The sequence below is a fragment of the Cydia amplana genome, chromosome 15 (assembly GCF_948474715.1).
Source record: "Cydia amplana chromosome 15, ilCydAmpl1.1, whole genome shotgun sequence".
In the NCBI taxonomy this organism is placed as follows: domain Eukaryota; kingdom Metazoa; phylum Arthropoda; class Insecta; order Lepidoptera; family Tortricidae; genus Cydia; species Cydia amplana.
In genome coordinates, this window is record NC_086083.1 from 7,784,011 (window position 1) to 7,804,995 (window position 20,985).

The 20,985-nt window shown below is 37.1% G+C and overlaps 1 protein-coding gene across 1 annotated transcript in view; it reads right to left on the minus strand.

The window, feature by feature from the left end:
- Window positions 1–19,500, minus strand: part of LOC134654559 (brain tumor protein) — a 532,623-nt gene extending 513,123 nt beyond the window's left edge. Inside the window, exon 1 of the mRNA XM_063510019.1 lies at window positions 19,350–19,500. The gene's annotated coding sequence lies outside the window, so the exon portion shown is untranslated. The remainder of the gene's footprint in view (window positions 1–19,349) is intronic.
- Between the last annotated feature and the right edge of the window lie 1,485 nt (window positions 19,501–20,985).

Below are 20,985 nucleotides of genomic sequence, written 5' to 3' on the forward strand. Positions count from 1 at the left end.
ACCGTATTACAGCCGCGAACGAATCTATCACTCATTTTATCAAGGAAACTAGCGACCCGCCAAGAATAACTCTTTTGATAGGTGAAAACCGCATAAAAACTCGTTCTGTACTTGTTGAGTTTATCGCGAACATACATACATACAAACAGACAGACGTGGCGGGCCTTTGTTTTATAAGATCTAGTGATGTACAAATACAGCTGCCGTCAAGGCGGCAGCTGCAGTGGCCATCCGAACGTCACCCGTACGCTGCGTCTACGTAAGCGAAAAACTCGCGAACGCGACGCGGCGGGCCCAAGGCGTTCGCGTTCGCGTTCGCGTAGGACACTTCTATGGGTATCAAAGGATTGATTCACCCCGCGCCGCATCGCGTCGCTTCGCGTTCGCGTGTTGTTCGCCTACGTAGTACGCTGCGTTATCCTGCTGTAATCACCATCCGAGCACTGCGAGTAGTTAAAGTTTGTACCATATCAATAAAAAATCAAGTTGAGAATTCCAAACTTCGAACTGTACTTCTAATTCGGAAATCCACTTTGCGCTAATAGAAAACGTAGCGCCTTTCAATTCAATGAACTCAATTTCGACGTTAACCGTTTTGATATTTTCGTTTCCCAGTACCTTTTATTATTGTGATCGGTCGACGAACGTTCGCCTCTGTAAATATTATTTTTACATGTTGTTCATAAAACATAAGTAATAGAATTTCAATCAAAGCTCATAACCTTAACATACAAGTTGAATGTAAATAAACTAGATAACTACAATTAAAAACTTAATAAAAGAGGAAGATTGCGGGTCACTTCTGGATGAGATTAGCTCAGGACCGGGCCAAATCGCGTATTTTAATGCTGGGTGATAAAGAGTGGGGTGTACCACCAGGTGAGATTGTGGTCAAATGCTTACACACCACAAAAAAAAGACTAGTTAGGTATGATGATGATGCTTGTAAAGTTTAGGTGTGAGAAGTCAAGAGCTGCGACAATGAGTGGGATTTTTTTGCCAAGCGTACTTTAGAGCAGCGGTCGGCAACCTTTTAGCAGCCAAGGGCCACATAGTAGTTAACGAAGTTGACGCGGGCCGCATTTTGTTAATATTTATGACTTTATCAGACATTGTCGTTTGTCAATATTACATACAAAATAGCCAGGGAGGCTCGCGGGCCGCAAGTGACAGGTTCACGGGCCGCATGCGGCCCGCGGGCCGCGGGTTGCCGACCGCTGCTTTAGAGGGTCTTTAAAAATGACACAAGGAAATCCCAAAGCCCACATTTATATTATACTCGAATTGAAACTGTCGTGAGTCATTTTAAAACCAAACTTATTACCTATATGATTTAAACTCACGTATTCTTAGACACTCGAGCGACATGTTTCGGACAGCCTAGGTCTCCATTTTCAATCATTTCAATCAGCGTCTTGCGCTGTCGTAGGCGGGCAGTGACTCATGGGCTTTGGTCACCCAACACTCTCAATGATAAACAGCACGAACTTCACATTTACACTGGTTCCCTCACCAACGCTCGTGACAAATTTTGGATAGGTACTAAACACCACCAAAGTGTTGTATTTTACTCAAAAACTATTAACTTTTGACCTTATCGCACGTATAATTGAAATTTCTCACAATTTCGTTAGCAACGTGACACCAATCACGAATTAATTTGAATTCTTAACGAGAGGGATTGTATAGTCCTTAGAGATGTCAAATAAATCAATTTAAATTCAGGGATTAAATCGGACACGGATTAACTTAAAACAGGGTCTTTGTCATTTCACTACGCCATGTAATAATAGGAAATACATAAAATAAATAAATATTATAGGACAATCTTACACAAATCGACCTAGTCCCATAGTAACCTCAATAATAATAAGTTATGGGTACTAGACGACGATATAATAGACACATATAGATAAATACTTAGATACATAGAAAACATCTATAACTCAGGAACAAATATCTGTGATAAACACACAAATAAATGCCCTTACCAGGATTCGAAACCGGGACCTCCTGTTTCGTAGGCAGGGACACTATTAACTAGGCTAGGAAACCGTTTAAATTAGGAAGAAGCAGTAACTTATAAAGCATTGCGGAGGAAGAGAATTTAGTTTTAGTTTCGTTATCCCTCTATTTCTCTAGAAAGCTTTACTGATTATTCAAGCAAATAAAAGAAATTTACATAGAAAACAATCTAGAAGGGCCGCGAGATAAAAGTAAAAATAAACCTTTGCTTAATGAAACCCAGAATCCGTGAAAGCGGACTAATGGTACTCGAAAACCAATCTTGTAGGTCCGAGTGTTCCAGTCTTTCCCATTCAAGGTGTTCCACGTCATAAGTGGCAGCGGGTATGACATTAAGTCAGTCGAGATAGATTGTAACTACGATAAAAAGTTTACTACTCTACATTTAGGCTATTTCTAAAGTAGCATTTTTACCTACCGGGTGTGTAATGCTTCATATAATTATAAAAAAACTATCATACATTTGTTATAACGCCATTTGATATATTATTATATGTTATAATGTAATTTTTATTATACATTTCCTTTGTTATATTGTGATTTTATCTAAACTGTCATTGATATAATGCCTAATGTAATATAATTTTTAAATAATATATACACATGTGCTATAACGACATTTGTTATATTATATTTTTGTATAAAGTAATACTTTATACAATTTTATCAAGTATAAATAATATAGTGTATAACATTTTTTGTCAAACAAAAACCAACATAATAAGTATCTAAGAGTGATTTTTTTAATTATTGTTTTGTGCATGCTGCATTATTTTTTAATAAAATATTGAATTTCTAGTTACGTATTTTATGGATCCTACTTCTTTTGCTACATATTTTACTCTAGGGGGTCGCAGTTCTAACCTAACCTAACCAATTTTTTCATGGTTTTCGATTCTGCGCGGGCCGCAGTTTAAACCTAACCTAACCTAAACTACTTTTTTGCTAGGTATTTCATTCTACAGAGAGGGTCAAAGTTCTAACCTAACCTAATCCTCCTTTTGCTAAGTAGTTATTCGTTTGTGTGGAGTCGCAGTTCCAACCTAACCTAACCCATTTATGTCATACAACTATTATGCCACACAAATAATTATAACAAATAATATGCTTTAGAGCAGGGATCGGATACCGGTATTTTTGTATGGGAACGGAAACGGTATTTTTTCGTTCTTTGCTAATTACTTCATTTCTAATTGAGCAATCTAATAATACGAAGTCGTAACCTAATACCACAACTGTGTCCTACATTTAGAGTATAAAATAATTCGAAAAATATGGTTATTTCTAAGTTTTTGCAAAAAACCGGTTCCGATCCCTGCTTTAGAGTATGTAATAATTATGGCAATGTATATTAGACGAAGTGTAAATATACCTTATGACCATTATACCAATAGTAACATTATGTGTACCGTTAATTAGGTAGGTAGTATGCCATTCATTACGTTATTCGAAATAACGATATATTAAACTATAATATATAAAAAGTAATTATAAAAAATGTAATGCACCCTTACCTACCTACGAAGTATTACCTAGGTGGGTTAACTGACCGTACGTTCAGTGAGGTGCGAAATTATTGAATTCATTGATAAAGTCGCTATACACGTACTTTGCGGCTGATGGTACGTTGAAGCCTATCACCAATAAGCAGAGATAAAAAAGAAACAATTTGCTACGACACTGAGTCGTGTTTTTATCCTATTAATTTCATGACAATCTCCATTTATGCTGGACGATTTGGTGCCTCTTACTGTGCGTATGTAGAATCTTTCAGACGCAGAATAGACGGCGAGGTTTTTCCCTTTGTATCAACGCCAACCATTCATATTTTATATACCTATATATTTTCCTAAGGTATATAAATGGCACAAGGTAAGAGTAGGAAGATTAAAAAGTGTACATACGTAAAGTTATAAAGTAGGTATGTGGAAACAGCTATCAAAATTATAGCATCAAGCTAATAATTTTACTGGTTAACTCGCGTATTTTTAGTCACGCGCAAAAAACGCGTAAAATAAGCTCAATTTTAGTATGATTTACGACAGTTTAAATTGGAAAATTAGAGCAGTTAATAAAGACACAAACACATTAAATACCTATCAACAAGTAAGTGCAGTTTCAGAACTAAAAAAATAACTTCAAAATTTATTACATATTTAACTAGCTCCCATCTTTTACTTGTACCGTACTCAACGCTCCCAGGATTGGGTACTTATGCCAATCGCTTTAGGTTTTAGAGTGCGGGTGCGGACGTCATGTGTTAGGGATTTTTCCACGTAATTGATTAAAACGTGGTATATGTGCCTTTGATGAGTGTGACCTCCGGCGTCTGTTTATATTTAGATCGCACAAAGGGGTTTATTAGTTAAAGTGCATTTATGTAATTATGTGTGGACTCGTGGGCACCATATCAGAATATAGACAACGGCGGATATTCGATTAAAAAAAAGTAAACATATACCTAAACCAAAACTATTTAGGAAAATAGGGGATGATTGATTTTTCACTCACCGATTGTAACGTATGACCACGCATAACTTTTTACAGAGTAGTCAGATTTTTTCATTCATGTGTCGCGCTCTTAACAATACTCTTAACAATCTAGTTGCCGGTCAAATACTGTCTCTAAACTAATAGAATAGGTATAGGTACCTACCTCCAAAAAGAAATGTTAATTAAATTATTTTAATTTTAATATTCTTCTAAACATTTCAATTTTCATTACTGTCACAACTTAGCAACTTATTCTAACTTTTAGCTTAATTAGCACTGGGATAACTTTATAACGTTTTAGGGTGTTAGGTACCACCACTTATAGACGCCGAATCGGCCGAATCAACGAGCAGATGACGTGTCTCTTATGTTACCGACTGACTAGGTGTGCGACCTTTTGGTAGCAGCGGAGATCGCATGGCGCTATAGGCTATACAAGGATACGTTGCGAGGGATGTGTTTGTTAATAATAAAAATAGAATGACTTCATTTGTTTTCCTCGCTCAGCGTGCAGTGATTCTATTGGTTAAAAACACATCTCTTGTCGAAACGCAGCCCTAATCGCTCTTATGACATACTTAGACAGAGTTTGCTGAACGTCCTCAGCCAATTCGGCGTTGGCAAATGTGGTGACACCCTTATTAGTCTGAGGGCCCTACATTGCAAACGATCTGTAAGTTGTCAAAAGTGATAGTTTAATTAGTTGTCTAATGACAGAGACACACGAAAGTATATTGCGTGGAAAAACGATGCAAATTTCAAATAAAAAGATAAGTTTTTATAGACATTTTACATCTGATAGGTTTTCATTGCTAACACACCCAAAGAACGTTGTATGTACCTATGGATTTACAACTTGGCTTAGCTAGATAGCTAACAAAGTTATAACTTCAATTAACTAGGGACTAAGCATGTTGCTGATTTTTATGTTCCTAAAATCTATAACAACATACCCTTAAATATTAGGAAAAGCACCAGCAAAAATGTATTTAAGTCTAAATTAAAAAAAAACCGATGTTGAAACAATATGAAGCTAGGATAAGCTTAAGTTAAGGAATGTCATGTTATATTGAACTTATATTTGTATCTAAAAATAGTTAAAATACCGAAATTAAGTAAAATAGCCTAAAAACAGTATGTAAAGAGAGGAGCCTATTTCTGCCAACAAACTGTTATACAGTTTGGCGGAGGTTGTAACCTAAATTTTCAAACACAAAACGTTGAATCCAAAATGGCTGTCACGTTCTGACAGTCGAAATTTCGCAAGTTTCCCGTCATTTCGCACGTATCTGTGCGGTTTCGTTACGACTAGACCATTCACTTTCATTTTATTGCTACGTATACGAGTATGTTAGGCTATTCCTAGAAGATCGCTCGTTTTGTGTTTTGGTGTCTACGTACCTAACAATAGCACGCACGACTTGGGACAGTTTTAGTTTTACATTTGATCATGATTCATATTTTATTTATTTACTTAGGTGCAATACAAAAAATACTTATAAATGACAATATTAAATTATACAACGGGACTTAATCGCGTATCTAAGTTTTAAGATTTACCTCCGACGTTTCGAGGACGGCGTTGTCCCCGTGGTCTCGGAGAAGACTGGCTTAAGTTGACATCAGCATCGTCTAACCGCGCGAGTTTTTCGAACTACCCGCACTTGGTCTTGTTTATCCGCTTGAACGTTTTGCGCACTAGGCATAAACAAGACCAAGTGCGGGTAGTTCGAAAAACTCGCGCGGTTAGACGATGCTGATGTCAACTTAAGCCAGTCTTCTCCGAGACCACGGGGACAACGCCGTCCTCGAAACGTCGGAGGTAAATCTTAAAACTTAGATACGCGATTAAGTCCCGTTGTATAATTTAATAATGTGTAAAAATCGTGAAAGTTTAAATCAGTGTTATAAATGACAAGTTATAAAATAAAATTGCTAGAATATTCAGCCAATTACAGGCAAACACGGCATGCATATGCATATGGTCATGATATGGTCACTTCTTTCTATTTAGGACAATTACTTAAGACACATTTTGTCATTCAATCTTGACTTTACAATGAAGTAAGTATGTATACCTAATCAAAGTACAATTGTCAAACTTAAGAGGCAGTAGGCATGCCAAGTTGCTCGTAAAATATTCAATGGAATGCAATGGCTGGACAAGATTGGTCGATGATGTGGATAGTGGCCTGAATGAATGTTTAACATTCGATTCGAAAATTTTGAACATTAAAAGTCACATAATTTTCACAATTAATCAACGAGATTCCTACGGATATTACAATGTGCGAGTATAACTAATAGTAATATTTAATTTAATCATACAAAAGCAGCTGATCAGAAAACGGGTGAAATTCAGCATACACAAGACACCCACATATATACAAGATGTTTCTATTTAGTCTGAAATACGAGAATAACATTAAACGGACGAAGAAACAAGTCAACAACATTACCGACTCACATTTATATTCAAATAGATATCTCAGTAGTCTAACTTATTAATACGCTGCTTAGAAACTTGCAGCCATCTCCGGCCGTGTGTTCCGCCATCTTGGGCGGCCATATTGGCTGCCGGAAGGAAGTCGAGTTGGGAACTCGCTAGAATTCCCCTTGCCGACGTATTAGCCGTTTATTCGTGAACGGGTTTCAGAAGTTTGGATGTTAACTTCAATTAGCTGCATGGGATATTGTGTGTGGGTAATAATTAATTTATAATATACCTAGTAGGTACCTAACAGTATAATTAAAAGGTTTCAGTAGTAGTGTTATCTGAAAATCGAAGTAGTATTTTAGTCAAATAAATATTATAATTATTAAATGTACTACTTTCACGCTCTTAGAAGTTGCCTTAGCTTTAGCAACTGTTTCGTAGCTCAGGGTCTATGTTTCTACTTTTTTAAGTGCACTTTGTATGGTTTTCGGCATCTTCTTTTCTAAGATTGATATAATATGGATCATTTACATAACTATATAATAAGTTATCAAAGTTCCTTTATTGAGCACACAAAATGATGTTAACTATTTTTGGTTATTCTGATAAAGTCAAATTATAACATAAAATCACAATAGGCGTTGTGAGGTCTCGTGTGTCCTCATCCCAAACCTAGCCTTTAAATTTAATAACTAAATTCAATTTTCAAAATTTTGGAATAGAATAAAAATTACTCACGCAACAGAGATCAAAGGCCAAGTCCTGAAGTGTCAATTATACGTACCTTTTTTACCCCAGTCAAGTATTCAAAAATACGCGCAAAAGGCATATTTTAGGGCAAGCTCGCTAGTAATACGAAAAAGTTATGGCCTACATTTAATTAGTGAAAAGAGCCCTTGTAAGGCTTCGAGATAAAAGTAGTTGCTATAGTGCTTGACCGAATATGAAGATCGCGTGCGATTATCAGAAGATAAGCTGATATATGATGGATGGATGGATGTATGGATGGATGGATGGATGGATGGATGGGTGGATGGGTGGATGGGTGAATGGATGGATGCAAGGATGGATGGATGGATGGATGGATGGATGGATGGATGGATGGATGGGTGGGTGGATGGATGGATGGATGTATGGATGGCTGGATGGATGCATGGATGGATGGCTGGATGGATGGATGGATGGTTGGATGGTTGAATGGTTGGATGGATGGAAGGATGGATGGATGGAGGGATGGATGGATGGAAGGATGTATGGATGGATGGATGTTGTAGGTATATTGGTATATTAGCCGTAAGATATAAAGACTTCTCCATGTGTTTTAAGATGATAGTGGACGACTGCTTCTCCATACAAACGTAGTCCCCATTTTCCTTCCTTGATATTGATTTATGGAAAATATTTGTATACAATTTATTGTATATTGTTTATAGCTATGCTCTTTCGTTTGACTTTTCCGATTTTTTGATTATTATAAAAGTTAGAGCGGAAAACAAATTCTAGCTAGAGGTACACTTTTTTATCTCCTAACTCTTATAATAATTATAAATTGTAATTAATCAAACGAAGGTTATATGTAGCTATGGTTCATAATTAATATACTTCAAATGGCCTAATCAATTTACGTTTGAATTTATTTTCATTAGCATCTGTTATATAAAATAAAGAAAATGGTTTATTTTCTAACTTATACAGCTATACTCTAGCTATACTTATGACGTATTTAAAGCTCAAAAAACCTGTATTCGTGCTATGACAAACTTAAATACTGATGAAAGCTGTGTGCCCGCATTCAATTCACTAAAATTGTTGACATTCCCTTCATTGTATATTTTAGAAATGGCCTTATTTGTTAAAAATAATTTAAATTTGTTTAATCTAGCATCTCATGGTCGACCGCGTCCTGTGCGGCCGCAACATACTTACAAACTGCGAATACCAGCTGGAAACACCGCTCTTTTTAACAAGAGTGTGTTAAAAATGGCCACAATCATTTATAACAGATTGCCGAATGACATCCTACAACTAAATTTGAAATTATTTAAGAGAAAATTAATTAAACTATTGTTGCAAAAGTGTTACTATTCAATTAAAGATTACCTAAACGATCAAATGCTATAATTTAATTATATTTATTTTATTAATTACTTACTCTTAATATTTTCACAGTTGACATCACTATAATTTTTAACTTTATTCATAAATTGATACGGACATTTTTGTAATAATAATAATTCACTAGGTGAAATAATTTATTTACAAACAAGATATGTACAGTGGGTGGTATTACTAAAGGAAATTAATAACTAGGTAAATTTTTGAAACGCTTTCCATAAATTGTAAAATTATTTTGTGACGTGACTCCTGTCCTGTCCTAAATATCATTACTTATTTTTAACTTGGTGTAATTTATGCTGTATATAAATTGCTACCCTATAGTTAAGATGCATGCTGCATGCGATCAAATATTTGTATACCTGCATCCGTGGGTAAGACATAGAGAAACCTGTACATAATTTAACACCATAATTGTACCTATGTTTTCACAAATAAAAAGATTCTGATTCTGATTCTGATTCTGATTCTGATACATCTTAATACAACTTAAACTTAATGCTTGATTTTAAATACTACTTATTAACGTTATCCGATATAACGATATTTTAGAGTCGTTAACAAGGATCGGCTTACGGATTAGGGGAACTGTTAAATTGGGCAGTTAAGGCTGAATAGGTTCACTTCAGGTCTGCTATTCAGTCAGGTTAGCTGGATCAACGTGTTTTTAAAATAAGTCTGATATTTAAAGATTTTAAAGCATTGTTATAACAACAAAAAAACTCTATGAAACTTATGTCAAATTCAGCATTTCTATAAGTAATTAGGTACCTACCTAGGTATCTATAAAACATCATGAGGAATCTAGCCTAGTTCTCCTTTGGGTCGGGAGGTCAAAAACTCAGATGGCAGTCACTTTCGTAAAGTGCTTATATTAATTCTTGGGATTAGATTGCCGAGTGGGCCCCAGGCTCCTCAAGTCAGCCGTGGTGAACAGCCAAGATAATCCGAGGAGTATGATGATGATGTACCTACAGTAATAAAAAGTGAAAATACCCTGCACGGAGAAAGCCAAATATATTAGACTTTACCATACGATATTTTGGAAATATCGATGAATTGTACCAGGGATTTTGCGAACATCCGCATCCGCATCCGCAATCGCGGAACTTCATCATTATTTTCAACATCCGCATCAGCATCCGCATCCGCATAAAATCGATGTGGAGCTTATGCGGATGCGGATGTCGAACAAGTCGGTACAGGAACGTCTTAGCGGCGGCGTAAGTGCTAGGTAATTTCGTCATTACCTATAACGAAATCGTCTAGATCCAGAAAAGTCGGCCAAGTTACTGTTTATTAAATATAACGCACCTATATTCTTGCTCAAATACTAAACGTTTCGTTTTTTTTTTAATAAAAAAAATTAAAAATGTAATATTTGACGTTTTCTAAGTACCTAATCTTGACATCCGCATCCTTTAAATATCCGCATCCGCATCCGCGTCCGCGGATGTCAAAAAATCTGCATCCGCAACATCCCTGAATTGTACTTTAAAATGTAAACACTTATCTAAATTCATTATGTGTACATTTAAGTAGATAACTGACGTGCAGTCGTGCACGTTTTAATTTTTCTTCTTCCTCGCGTTATCCCGGCATTTTGCCACGGCTCATGGGAGCCTCGGGTCCGCTTGACAACTAATCCCAAGAATTTACGTAGGCTCTAGTTTTTACGCAAGCGACTGCCATCTGACCTTCCAACCCAGAGGGGAAACTAGGCCTTATTGGGATTAGTCCGGTTTCCTCACGATGTTTTCCTTCACCGAAAAGCGACTGGTAAATATCAAATGATATTTCGTACATACGAGGGGTGTTCAAAATATTCTCGGTATGAGAATGAAAACAAACAAGTACGAAAAGTTTGATATTTTTATTTTTCAATATACTCCCCCCCTATGTTCATACACTTAAAAGATCGATCAATTTTTTTTTTAATCCTGCATAAAAATATTTTTTATCTTTGGTGTAAAAATGCTCCTCCACTGCCGCCTTCAATGCTTCATCATCGGAAAATTTATTTCCACGCAGATCCTTTTTAAGATTGGGGAACAAAAATAAGTCGCTGGGGGCTAAGTCCGGACTATACGGTGGGTGAGTAACAGTTTCAAACCCACATTCAACAATAGCTGCCTTGGCAATATGAGCAGTATGGACGGGGGCGTTGTCATGCAGAAGCATAACACCTTTGGTTAACTTTCCTCGCCTCTTTTCTTTGATTGCATCCTTTAATTGACGTAGAATGTTAGCGTAGTACTGTCCTGTGATATTTACACCTTTTTCTTTATAATCGATCAGTAATACTCCTTCACAATCCCAAAATATCGTGGCCATGACCTTGCCAGCTGAAGGGATGACCTTAAACTTCTTGGGATGAGCTGAACCCTTAATGTGCCACTGCATGGACTCTTGTTTACTCTCTGGGTCATAATGATGAACCCAGGTTTCATCTCCAGTAACTATTCTTTGCAGCACCTCATCAGGATTTTCACCGCACAGGTCAATAAAATCGGAACAACAAGCTACACGCATGTCTTTTTGAAGCCGAGTCAGCATTCGCGGAACCCATCTTGCACTTACTTTTGACATATTAAGATGGTCATGGATAATATCATGTACGGTACCAATAGAGAGATTGGTTACTTGTGCTATAGATTTTACCTTCACTCGACCATCTTCCAATATAAGTTTTTCCACTTTATCAATATTTTCTTGTGAAGTAGCTACTACAGGCCGGCCAGGTCTAGGGTCGTCTTCAACACTCTCCCTTCCACGTTTAAACTCGCTTGACCACTTTTGAATGGTAGATAAAGAAGGAGCAGACTCACGGTAAACACAATCCATTTCCTCTTTTATGGTTTTTTGATTTTTACCCTGTTTTGTCAAGAATTTTATCACGCATCGATGTTCTAATTTAGTTAACATTGTCAATTCCCACATGATGTTCATGTTTGTTCAGCAATTGCAGAAAAACAAAAGAACATCTCGCTTCGAATTATACTTTTTTTTAATGTCAATGAATAAACCTTAGCGGCCAGTAACGAAAGAAATTTTAGAAGAGGTTGTAAGATATCAATATCGAGAATATTTTGAACGCCCCTCGTAAGTTCCGAAAAACTCATTGGTACGAGCCGGGGTTAGAACCCGCGACCTCCGGATTGAAAGTCGCACCCTCTTACCGCTAGGCCACCGGCGCTCTTTTTTCGAGCTACAGTATCGTGACAAAATTGTTTTACGCATACTTTATGCATAAAGGGAGGTCAAAAGCAATTACGCTCTGACGAGTCAAAATTAAATTATTTTACAGCGAAATTCGCCCAAGATATATCTTGACAAGCACAAAAATCTACGAGCACCGTAACACTTGTGAATCGGATTTAATTATCTGAGTGAGATTTGATTGAAATTGAATTTTATTAGGCCATTCCCAATCGAAAAGGAAAAAGTTAAAGATACATTTTGGTTAACTTAGCAAGCTCGTACACAAAGTATTTTATTGAATTAGCGATTTTACTATAACTGGATACGGTTTAAAATTGCACCGAGCCTATACGCGTTTTAAAAGTGTGCCACGAATATTGAAAACTTATCTCGAAAAGCTTTAGTATTAGAAATACGACTTTACTGAAAATAGACAGTGTTGGAAACAGAGAGCCTTCAGACTCTTTTTACAAGGTGATTATCAAATTACCAAAGAAATTTTATTTCGTTTTCAATTCGTTAAAAAGATGATGATTTTATTTATTTTGCTGTTCTCTTTATGTCTTAAACAGAGTATTTTACTGAATTAGTGATTACTCCACAATTTTCTACACACTGCCGTGGCGCATTATTGGAAATATCTGGGAGACCGAGCTTTGGTCGGAAAAGAAATATATCTCAAAAATGCGCGTTTTCCCAGAGATAATAATTAGCCCGATCGATTTTTCTCCCCCGAAAACCCCCATATAGCAAATTTCATCGAAATCGTTAGAGCTGTTTCCGAGATCCCCGAAATATATAAATATAATACAAAAATTGCTCGTTTTTAAGGCCTGTGCACACCGGCTGCGTGTGCGTGACGTGCACGTGCGCGTGCGGCGTTGTAGTATACAGATCCTCATGAAAGACGGCACACCGCTTGCGTGACGTGTGCGTGTGCGGCTCCAACATCCTGAACAGTGCACGTAACGCACACGCAGCCGGTGTGCACTATGTTGAGAAGCCCGGTACAGTAAACACCCATATAATGGACTTGGCGCCAATAATGAAAGGTAAACCACAAATGCGATAAAATAAGTATTTACCATCAGTTTTTAATCAAGATTAGAGTCATAGAGCTACTAAAGTTTGATGTTACATTAAGATCAGTTTTAAAATTTGTAAGACGTCTGTCTGTCTTACTAATTTTAAAACTGATCTGCATGAGTGATCCTATAAGGGTTCCGTTTTTTCTTTTTGAGGTACGGAACCCTAAAACGAACCCAACTGAACTTTAAACGTTGCTAAAGACTGTAAATGAAGGTAGATTACTATTCCATCCCCGTGCCAAGATTCCATTTTAACCGCCCTCATAAACGCTACAACAATAAAATTATTGCCGAGCGCCTCGGGCTATATTTTACGCTTCCTTAATTTAAAGCCAGAGTCACTTTAATTCTTATTTCCGGGAAATATAAAGCTTGGTACACATTTATGCATTTTAAGGGTTCCGTACCCAAAGGGGACCCTATTACTAAGACTCCGCTGTCCGTCCGTCCGCCCGTCCATCCGTCTGTCACCAGGCTATATCTCACGAACCGTGATAGCTAGACAGTTGAAATTTTCACAGATGATGTATTTCTGTTGCCGCTATAACAACAAATACTAAAAACAGAATAAAATAAAGATTTAAGTGGGGCTTTCACACAACAAACGTGATTTTTGACCGAAGTTAAGCAACGTCGGGCGGGGTAAATATTTGGATGGGTGACCGTTTTTTGCTTATTTTGCTCTATTTTTTGTTGATGGTGCGGAACTCTCCGTGCGCGAGTCCGACTCGCACTTGGCCGGTTTTTTAAAGTATTTTTCTACATTTCTACAGGACAAACTAAACTTGGAGTGATCTCTAGTACAATCGCCAACAGATATATCGGAGCGGTCAAGGCGCTCACAAATATCTGAACACGCCTTGATTGACTTGAATGTGTACTCAGATATTGTGAACACCTTGGGCGCTCAGATATATCTGATGGCGACAATATATGCGAGAAGTATCCATAACTGAGTTGATCGATATAGGAACTCTGTACCCGTCATCGTCATTAAATTTTGTTTCTAAAATTCCGATGTCCATAAGTTTATTGCCACACGTAATATTGCATGTTCAAATTTTTAACCTTTTATAATATCACTTTTTTATTGTGTTGATTGTTTAACTTAAAATTAGTCCTATAGATACTGTGACAGAATCTTAAATTAGACGGTGAATTAGGTATTTTTTAACAAATCATTTGGAATGTATTTATTTCTAATATCGATTTAGTCAACTAGGTACATTTATTAACTTGAAACTTGTAACTTATTAACTAAGACTTAGTGGATTTGAGCTTACATTATAGAAAAAAAAGCCAAATTCGGCTCTCCAAGTACCCATAAGCTCTAACAACTTTTTATCTAAATTATAATACCTAATGATGTTTCTTGGGTAGGTACTGAGTATTTAAATACTGATATTAATTTAAATATAGCAATTAAATCGAGCTGAATTTGGTAATTTAGTGGTAATAAATAGTCAAATTAAACACTTTAATACTCTTTTTTGGAATAAGGTTTAAAAATAAATAAAAAAATACTTTAATTTGACGCGTTAGTCTGTCCCCCACCTTAACTGCCGTGATACGAAAAATTTAAATTCCAAATATCCGATTCCATCCAATGTCCGCTATAATTTGGGGCAATCACGGCATCGCAATTTTCTATGCTGAGTGCCGAATCTGCATATGCAGTTTTCGGTGCACCAAAGGGCTGTTTTTATTATGGGATTGCGGTCAGATAAGACCTTTTGGTGTTGTGAAGATTTTTGTATGCAGATTACTTGGGAATAATGACGCTGGTTTAGGTTCCGTGTTCGAAACAATTGAATGTGGTGGCGATGTTACTTGTACAGTCGACTACAAAAGGTTATCCACTTATTCACCAGACTGCGTTGTAATAAAGTGGAGAAAGAATGCATGTTTTTGTAGTCGACTGTACGTAGAGCCAGGGATCGGAACCGGTTTTTTGCAAAAACTTAGAAATAACCAAATTTTTCGAATTATTTTATACTCGAAATGTAGGACTCAGTTGTGTTTTTAGGTTACGACTTCGTATTATTAGATTGCCCAATTAGAAATGAAGTAATTAGCAAAGAACGAAAAAATACCGTTTCCGTTCCCATTAGATATGAGCGCCGATGGGCATATAGCCGGCGGCGGCGCGCCGGTCAAAATTGGTCGGCGGCGGCGGCGAATCGGCGGCGTGACCTTGAAACACCTTCGATTAATGAAAACAGAATCCAAACCAAAATTTTACCGAAAAAACATGTTTTTGCTGTAAGAAATTGATGAAATAAATGCATTCTTTATTTTCAAGGATAATTGGACGTAGTTTAGCGTAAAACATTCATCCTCTAAAATTTGACATTTAAATGAACGACTTTTTCGTTTGACAGAAGTTCAAATTTGACTAACAGATTTTTGTGGATTGGATCTTTTACCCTAAACTACGTCCAATTTATTGAATAATGGTACGAAAAAAATTGATATCGTATAAACTGTGGATAAGCGGTATCGCGCGGCATCAGAGGCGGTCTTAATCTTGGCGAGGCTCTGTCCGGAAGATCTTAGCGAGGCCCTTATCTTTTGTGCTAAGTTAAAAATTGCGGATTGACTGTATCAGAGAAACGTCTTGTCGACAGTCCAAAGAAAATCGAGCTCCGTCATTAACCAATATCGACCCAACAAAACCGATTTATGTCAAAAAGTGAGGTCCAACGCCGAGCTCCATGTGCCGAACACCAAAGACTTGATTTCGACGCCTCCCAATGCGAGGCCAGAGGATGAGCTGCAGGTAAGTATACAGCTAAGAATCGAACGCCAAGTGTAAGCTTGGCTAACGGCCGAACGCCCGGAGCTCCGATTGCGGCGCGCTTCTGTGCGAGGCCGAGCTGCAAGAGAGCAGAGCGAGGGTGAAGGCCGATAAAGACTGAAGCCATAGTGTTAAAGATCTGGAGCTTTCCTGCAGGCGCATCCGTGCGACGCCAAAGGGCGAGCTGCAATGGAGCTAAGATCGGATAAGGACCAATGCTCAAGCGTTTTAAAACAGGCCGAAAGTTGAGCTCCAAACAGGGCCAAAAACGTTTAATTGAGACCCGATTCCGCGCCCTTCCGTGCGAAGCCAACGGCCGGACGTTTGAACGTGGAAACGCTTAATATCTCAAAATTAACCCCATTTTATACCTTTTAAAGATGGTAATGCTTGCAATGGTTAAAGTAGCGGTAAATGACGAATGGTTAGCTGGCAAAATTAGTTATGCATTGGATCGGTAATCCAAAGATGTGGGTTCGTGTCTCACGTTAACCAGAGTTGATCACAGTTAATTTTTTCATTATGATTAACATATATCTAGTATATATATATATATAACCTATAAATTGTAATGTGGAACGTTCCACAATAAAAATGGAAGGAAATCAGTATATCTATTACAAGCATATTGATGTTAAAATTGATATTAAATAATTTCGTTTCTCCTAGACTAGTAGCGCGGTTACTAGATAGATAAGTTTGCATTTGCCTTCGATATTTTTGAATTATACGGGCCTAAAATACCTTTTGAATGCCTATAAACTATTCGAAGTGGCGCCGTTAATGATCTAAACTCGATTAAAAATATATTATCTGATTCTGAAAGTAGTAGTAACTACCAAGGTCACGCCGATGCCACGCCGATAGCGCAGCGTCGGCGGCGGCGGCGCGAAAATTTTGTCGGCGGCGGCGGCGCGCCGGCGCGGCGCTCATATCTAGTTCCCATACAAAAAATACCGGTATCCGATCCCTGCGTAGAGCTAATTTGTAGAAATCAGTAGGTTCTGACCAAAACAAGATTTTTTGCCGATATCGAGTTCGTTTTTGCTCGATTTTGTTTTGGTTACATGTTCATGCCAAGTTTCGTGTAATTTAAGCATGTCGTTTTAAAATGACAGCGTGAATTCGATTGTACGGCAGCGGCATTTTGGCGGTGGATTCGTTTGACTCTTAAGATTCAGGATATTTCAATGTCAGATAATTATATCGCGGTGTCAACGACATAATTACGGCGTACCTATTATGTATACATTTTTGAGCAAACCGTTTTTTAATTATTTCTAAAATAACAAAAAATATGCTATAATTGACAAAAATCGGTTTTTGAAAAATACAATTTTTATTTACACTCGGTTAACAGAAAATTATCACAAAAGTTGTGACATATCCAAAACTTTTGTGTCATATCATACATTGTACGTTTAACATTTACTCATCAAAAACCGATATGGCAATAATAAAAATGCTTTTATTTCTTAGTTACCACTATATTCACAATATTTGTATGATACTATACATAGTAAACATATGTGCCTAAATGATAAATAAGTTCAATATTTCCTAAATGTAATTCCTCATGTTTTTAAAGGCTCTATGTTAATGACGCGCCAAAGTCATATAGCCATGATATTTTAAATTAAAATAAAAGGTAATATTCAGGGTATAAAAAAAAGTTTAAATTTAAAATGCATGTAAAAAGTTGAAATGCATGGACACCCTACAATTAGAATACTCCCTGAAATACCAATACTCTTTGCTTTATCCTATGACAAGTGTCAAACTGAATGTCATCAGTCTGGTTGCTTTTAAAAAATCGTATCTAACTCAAGTACTTATGTAAACTTTTTTCTTCATAATCAAAGTGCTGTCATAACGGTTAAAGAGGTTCTATATTCATTAATTACATGTTTTAGGCTGACCATGATTTTAGATAGATAATTAAATTTGTCCTTACTAGAAGAATTAAAAACAGGAAAAAGGTGTGATTGTTTCATTTGAATGCGATGGTGAACGATTCATTAAAATTTACTGAGTGTGTGTGTAGGGTTTTGCTCACGTCTCATTAACCTTTTGAACGCCAATGACCGATATATCCGCACCGTAGGTTCAACGCCAAAGACCGATTAATCGGTCACATGTCACAGAGCAACATAGACCTACGTGCATATGCATAAAGTTCAATTTCAGTTTTGACACTTCGGTGACGTGGCGTCAGCGTGACAGCTTTTGTGTTTGACACGGCGTCGAAAAGTGTAATCATTCCGTATTATACCTAATAAACAACGTCTACATGTATTTCGGGGCAGACACCATAAGACAGTATTATAATTATGATCTGTGCCTTTACCATCGACACAGAATAAATAATAGTACTAAGTACAGAAGACTCACTCTCTAAACAAAACGCGTCTGTTACGATCAGCACAGATATGGCCGCTAGGTGGCGACAGCGCCCCGCGCGGCTTATGGCTTTCCCCAAAATTGGGGCCGAACGGATGTACTTTTAGCTACCTGTAGCAAAGCGACGAAATCGCGGAGTGAGACACGCCTGCCATCGATCACATTACGAGTAGCTAGTCCTATTTTCTGTTCTATTTGCAATCGTGTCATGCATTGATCAGGATGATACTATTATCATTTGTCACGCTCTAACACGTTCGGTTACGTGTTAGACAATGCAAGAGCTAGATTAACAGCTCAAATCGTTGTATGAACGCTTGCGCTTATGGTTCGCCTAAAAAGCACACAGACTTATCAATACGCATCTCATTGCACGCGAAAATCACTGCAAGTCGTGTGAAGGTCATAAAATCGGAATCCCACTGTATATTGTGATACCTACTATGCCCTTAAAACTTCAAGAACAAGTAGGCGGAAATATATCTATAAATAAATCACAATATAACAAAGCTTTTAATTTATCTGACGTTTGTCTCAAGTAACACGACGCAAATTTGAATACGTCCATAGATACGAACTCACTTTGACACTTCCCAGTCCAACTTTCTTTAGGCTTTTTATGAATGTAAATTCCAGCATTCTCTCAGTTCGCGATTTTTCGGGATAATATTTTCGTAAGACGGCGGAAGCTCCTTTATTATCATGGCTTCCGAGGAAATTCCTCACAATAACGCGCTAAACTTATTTGAGTATTATACCGTCATGCATAATATAAAAGAGAGCAAAGTTCTACCTTGTTTTATATCCCACCGGTAAAATCCATGACACAACACTAATCACTTCAAAGCACTCACTCAAACATGCCAAGGAATTTAAAATTCGAATTTCGACATTCGAACGATTTTAAATTTCGAATAGAACGTTAGCACTGGCCGGTTTGCGTGTAGTTTGCGCGCGGCCGACGTCGACGATTTGAATGAACGATAAACGAGCGATTACTCGGCTAGTGGTGGGATCGATCGGTTATCGATGCTTACTGCATTGCTCGGTGATTTATAGCGCATTGTGCAACGATGCCTATGTGGTTACATTTGTTAACAAGAGTCAAATAAACTCTTTCTGAAATTCCCCTTTACGAGAAAGTGCATTGAAAAATTAACAATTAGCTGGGCGTTTTTTTTTTGATGTCCCCTACACTTTTATTTCAAATTTGGGATTTTTTATGTTATTTCTACTCAGAATCACGAGCTCTTAAGTTTCTATCCTAATGGGAGAAAAAAAGTGTCCTAAGGTTTTTATTTCCATTACGTCACCATTTTTCATAGACTTTGTATGGCGGTCGCGGAATAGAAAGATCGAAAAATGTATGGAATTTTGGGACACTTTTTTTCTCCTATTAGGATAGAAAGAGCTCGTGATTCTGAGTAGAAATAACATAAAAAATCACAAATTTAAAAACCAAAGTGTAGGGGACAACAAAAAAAACGCCCAGCTACACTTTTTTATGTGTGTTTTTACTCATCTAATCTAAAAAGTTGTGCAAGTCCACAGTGTTGACATTTTTTACACGTTTTTATTTACTTAAGCACATCGGTAATTTTTACACACTCGTATAAACAATTACTTGCCGCAACCATCAATATACAGTAGGTATTTATAGTAAAATAATCACAATGTCAAAGTTCAAATTCATTGTAGGTAAACTGTATAACATAATCACAAGCTTTGATAACGTGAAATCAGTTTTATCTAAAAGTTGAATGACCGCAATGCTTGCCATTAATTTAATCCAATAATAAACAATCAGTTAGTAAACTAATAATAATTAACCCCTTGACCGCCAATGAGGTTCACAGCGCGTAGCTCGTTATAATATTATAAATGCGAAAGTGTCTGTCTGTCTGTTACCTCTTCACGCTTAAACCGCTGAACCGATTTAGTTGAAACTTGATATACAGACACTTTGAGTTCCGGGAAAGGGCATAGGATACTTTTTATCACCCTCAAGGGGGTGAAAAGGGGGGTGGAAATTTGTATGGGGAATCAAGAACCGCTGCACCGATTTAGATGAAACTTGGTATGCGGATAGTTTGAGCTGTTGGGAAGGATATAGATAGTTTTAATTCCCGAAAGTCCCTTAAAATAAAAAATTCAGTGGACCAATTTGGGGATGAAAAGAAGGACGAATAAAAACAAATTTGTTTGAAAAGTAAGGTACCCAAATTACTTATTCCACGCAGACGAAGCGAAGTCGCTGGCAAAAGCTAGTACATAATAAGCGTGGCTTTCAAAGGGTTAGTGATCAGAGTTCTAGTTAAATTGGTCAAGAGTTATCTCAAGAAGTGTTAAAGGCCAAGTATGATAGTTTCGCATATAATATGACGTGTTATCATAATAACAATATATTTTTTATCTGATCTTGACATTTA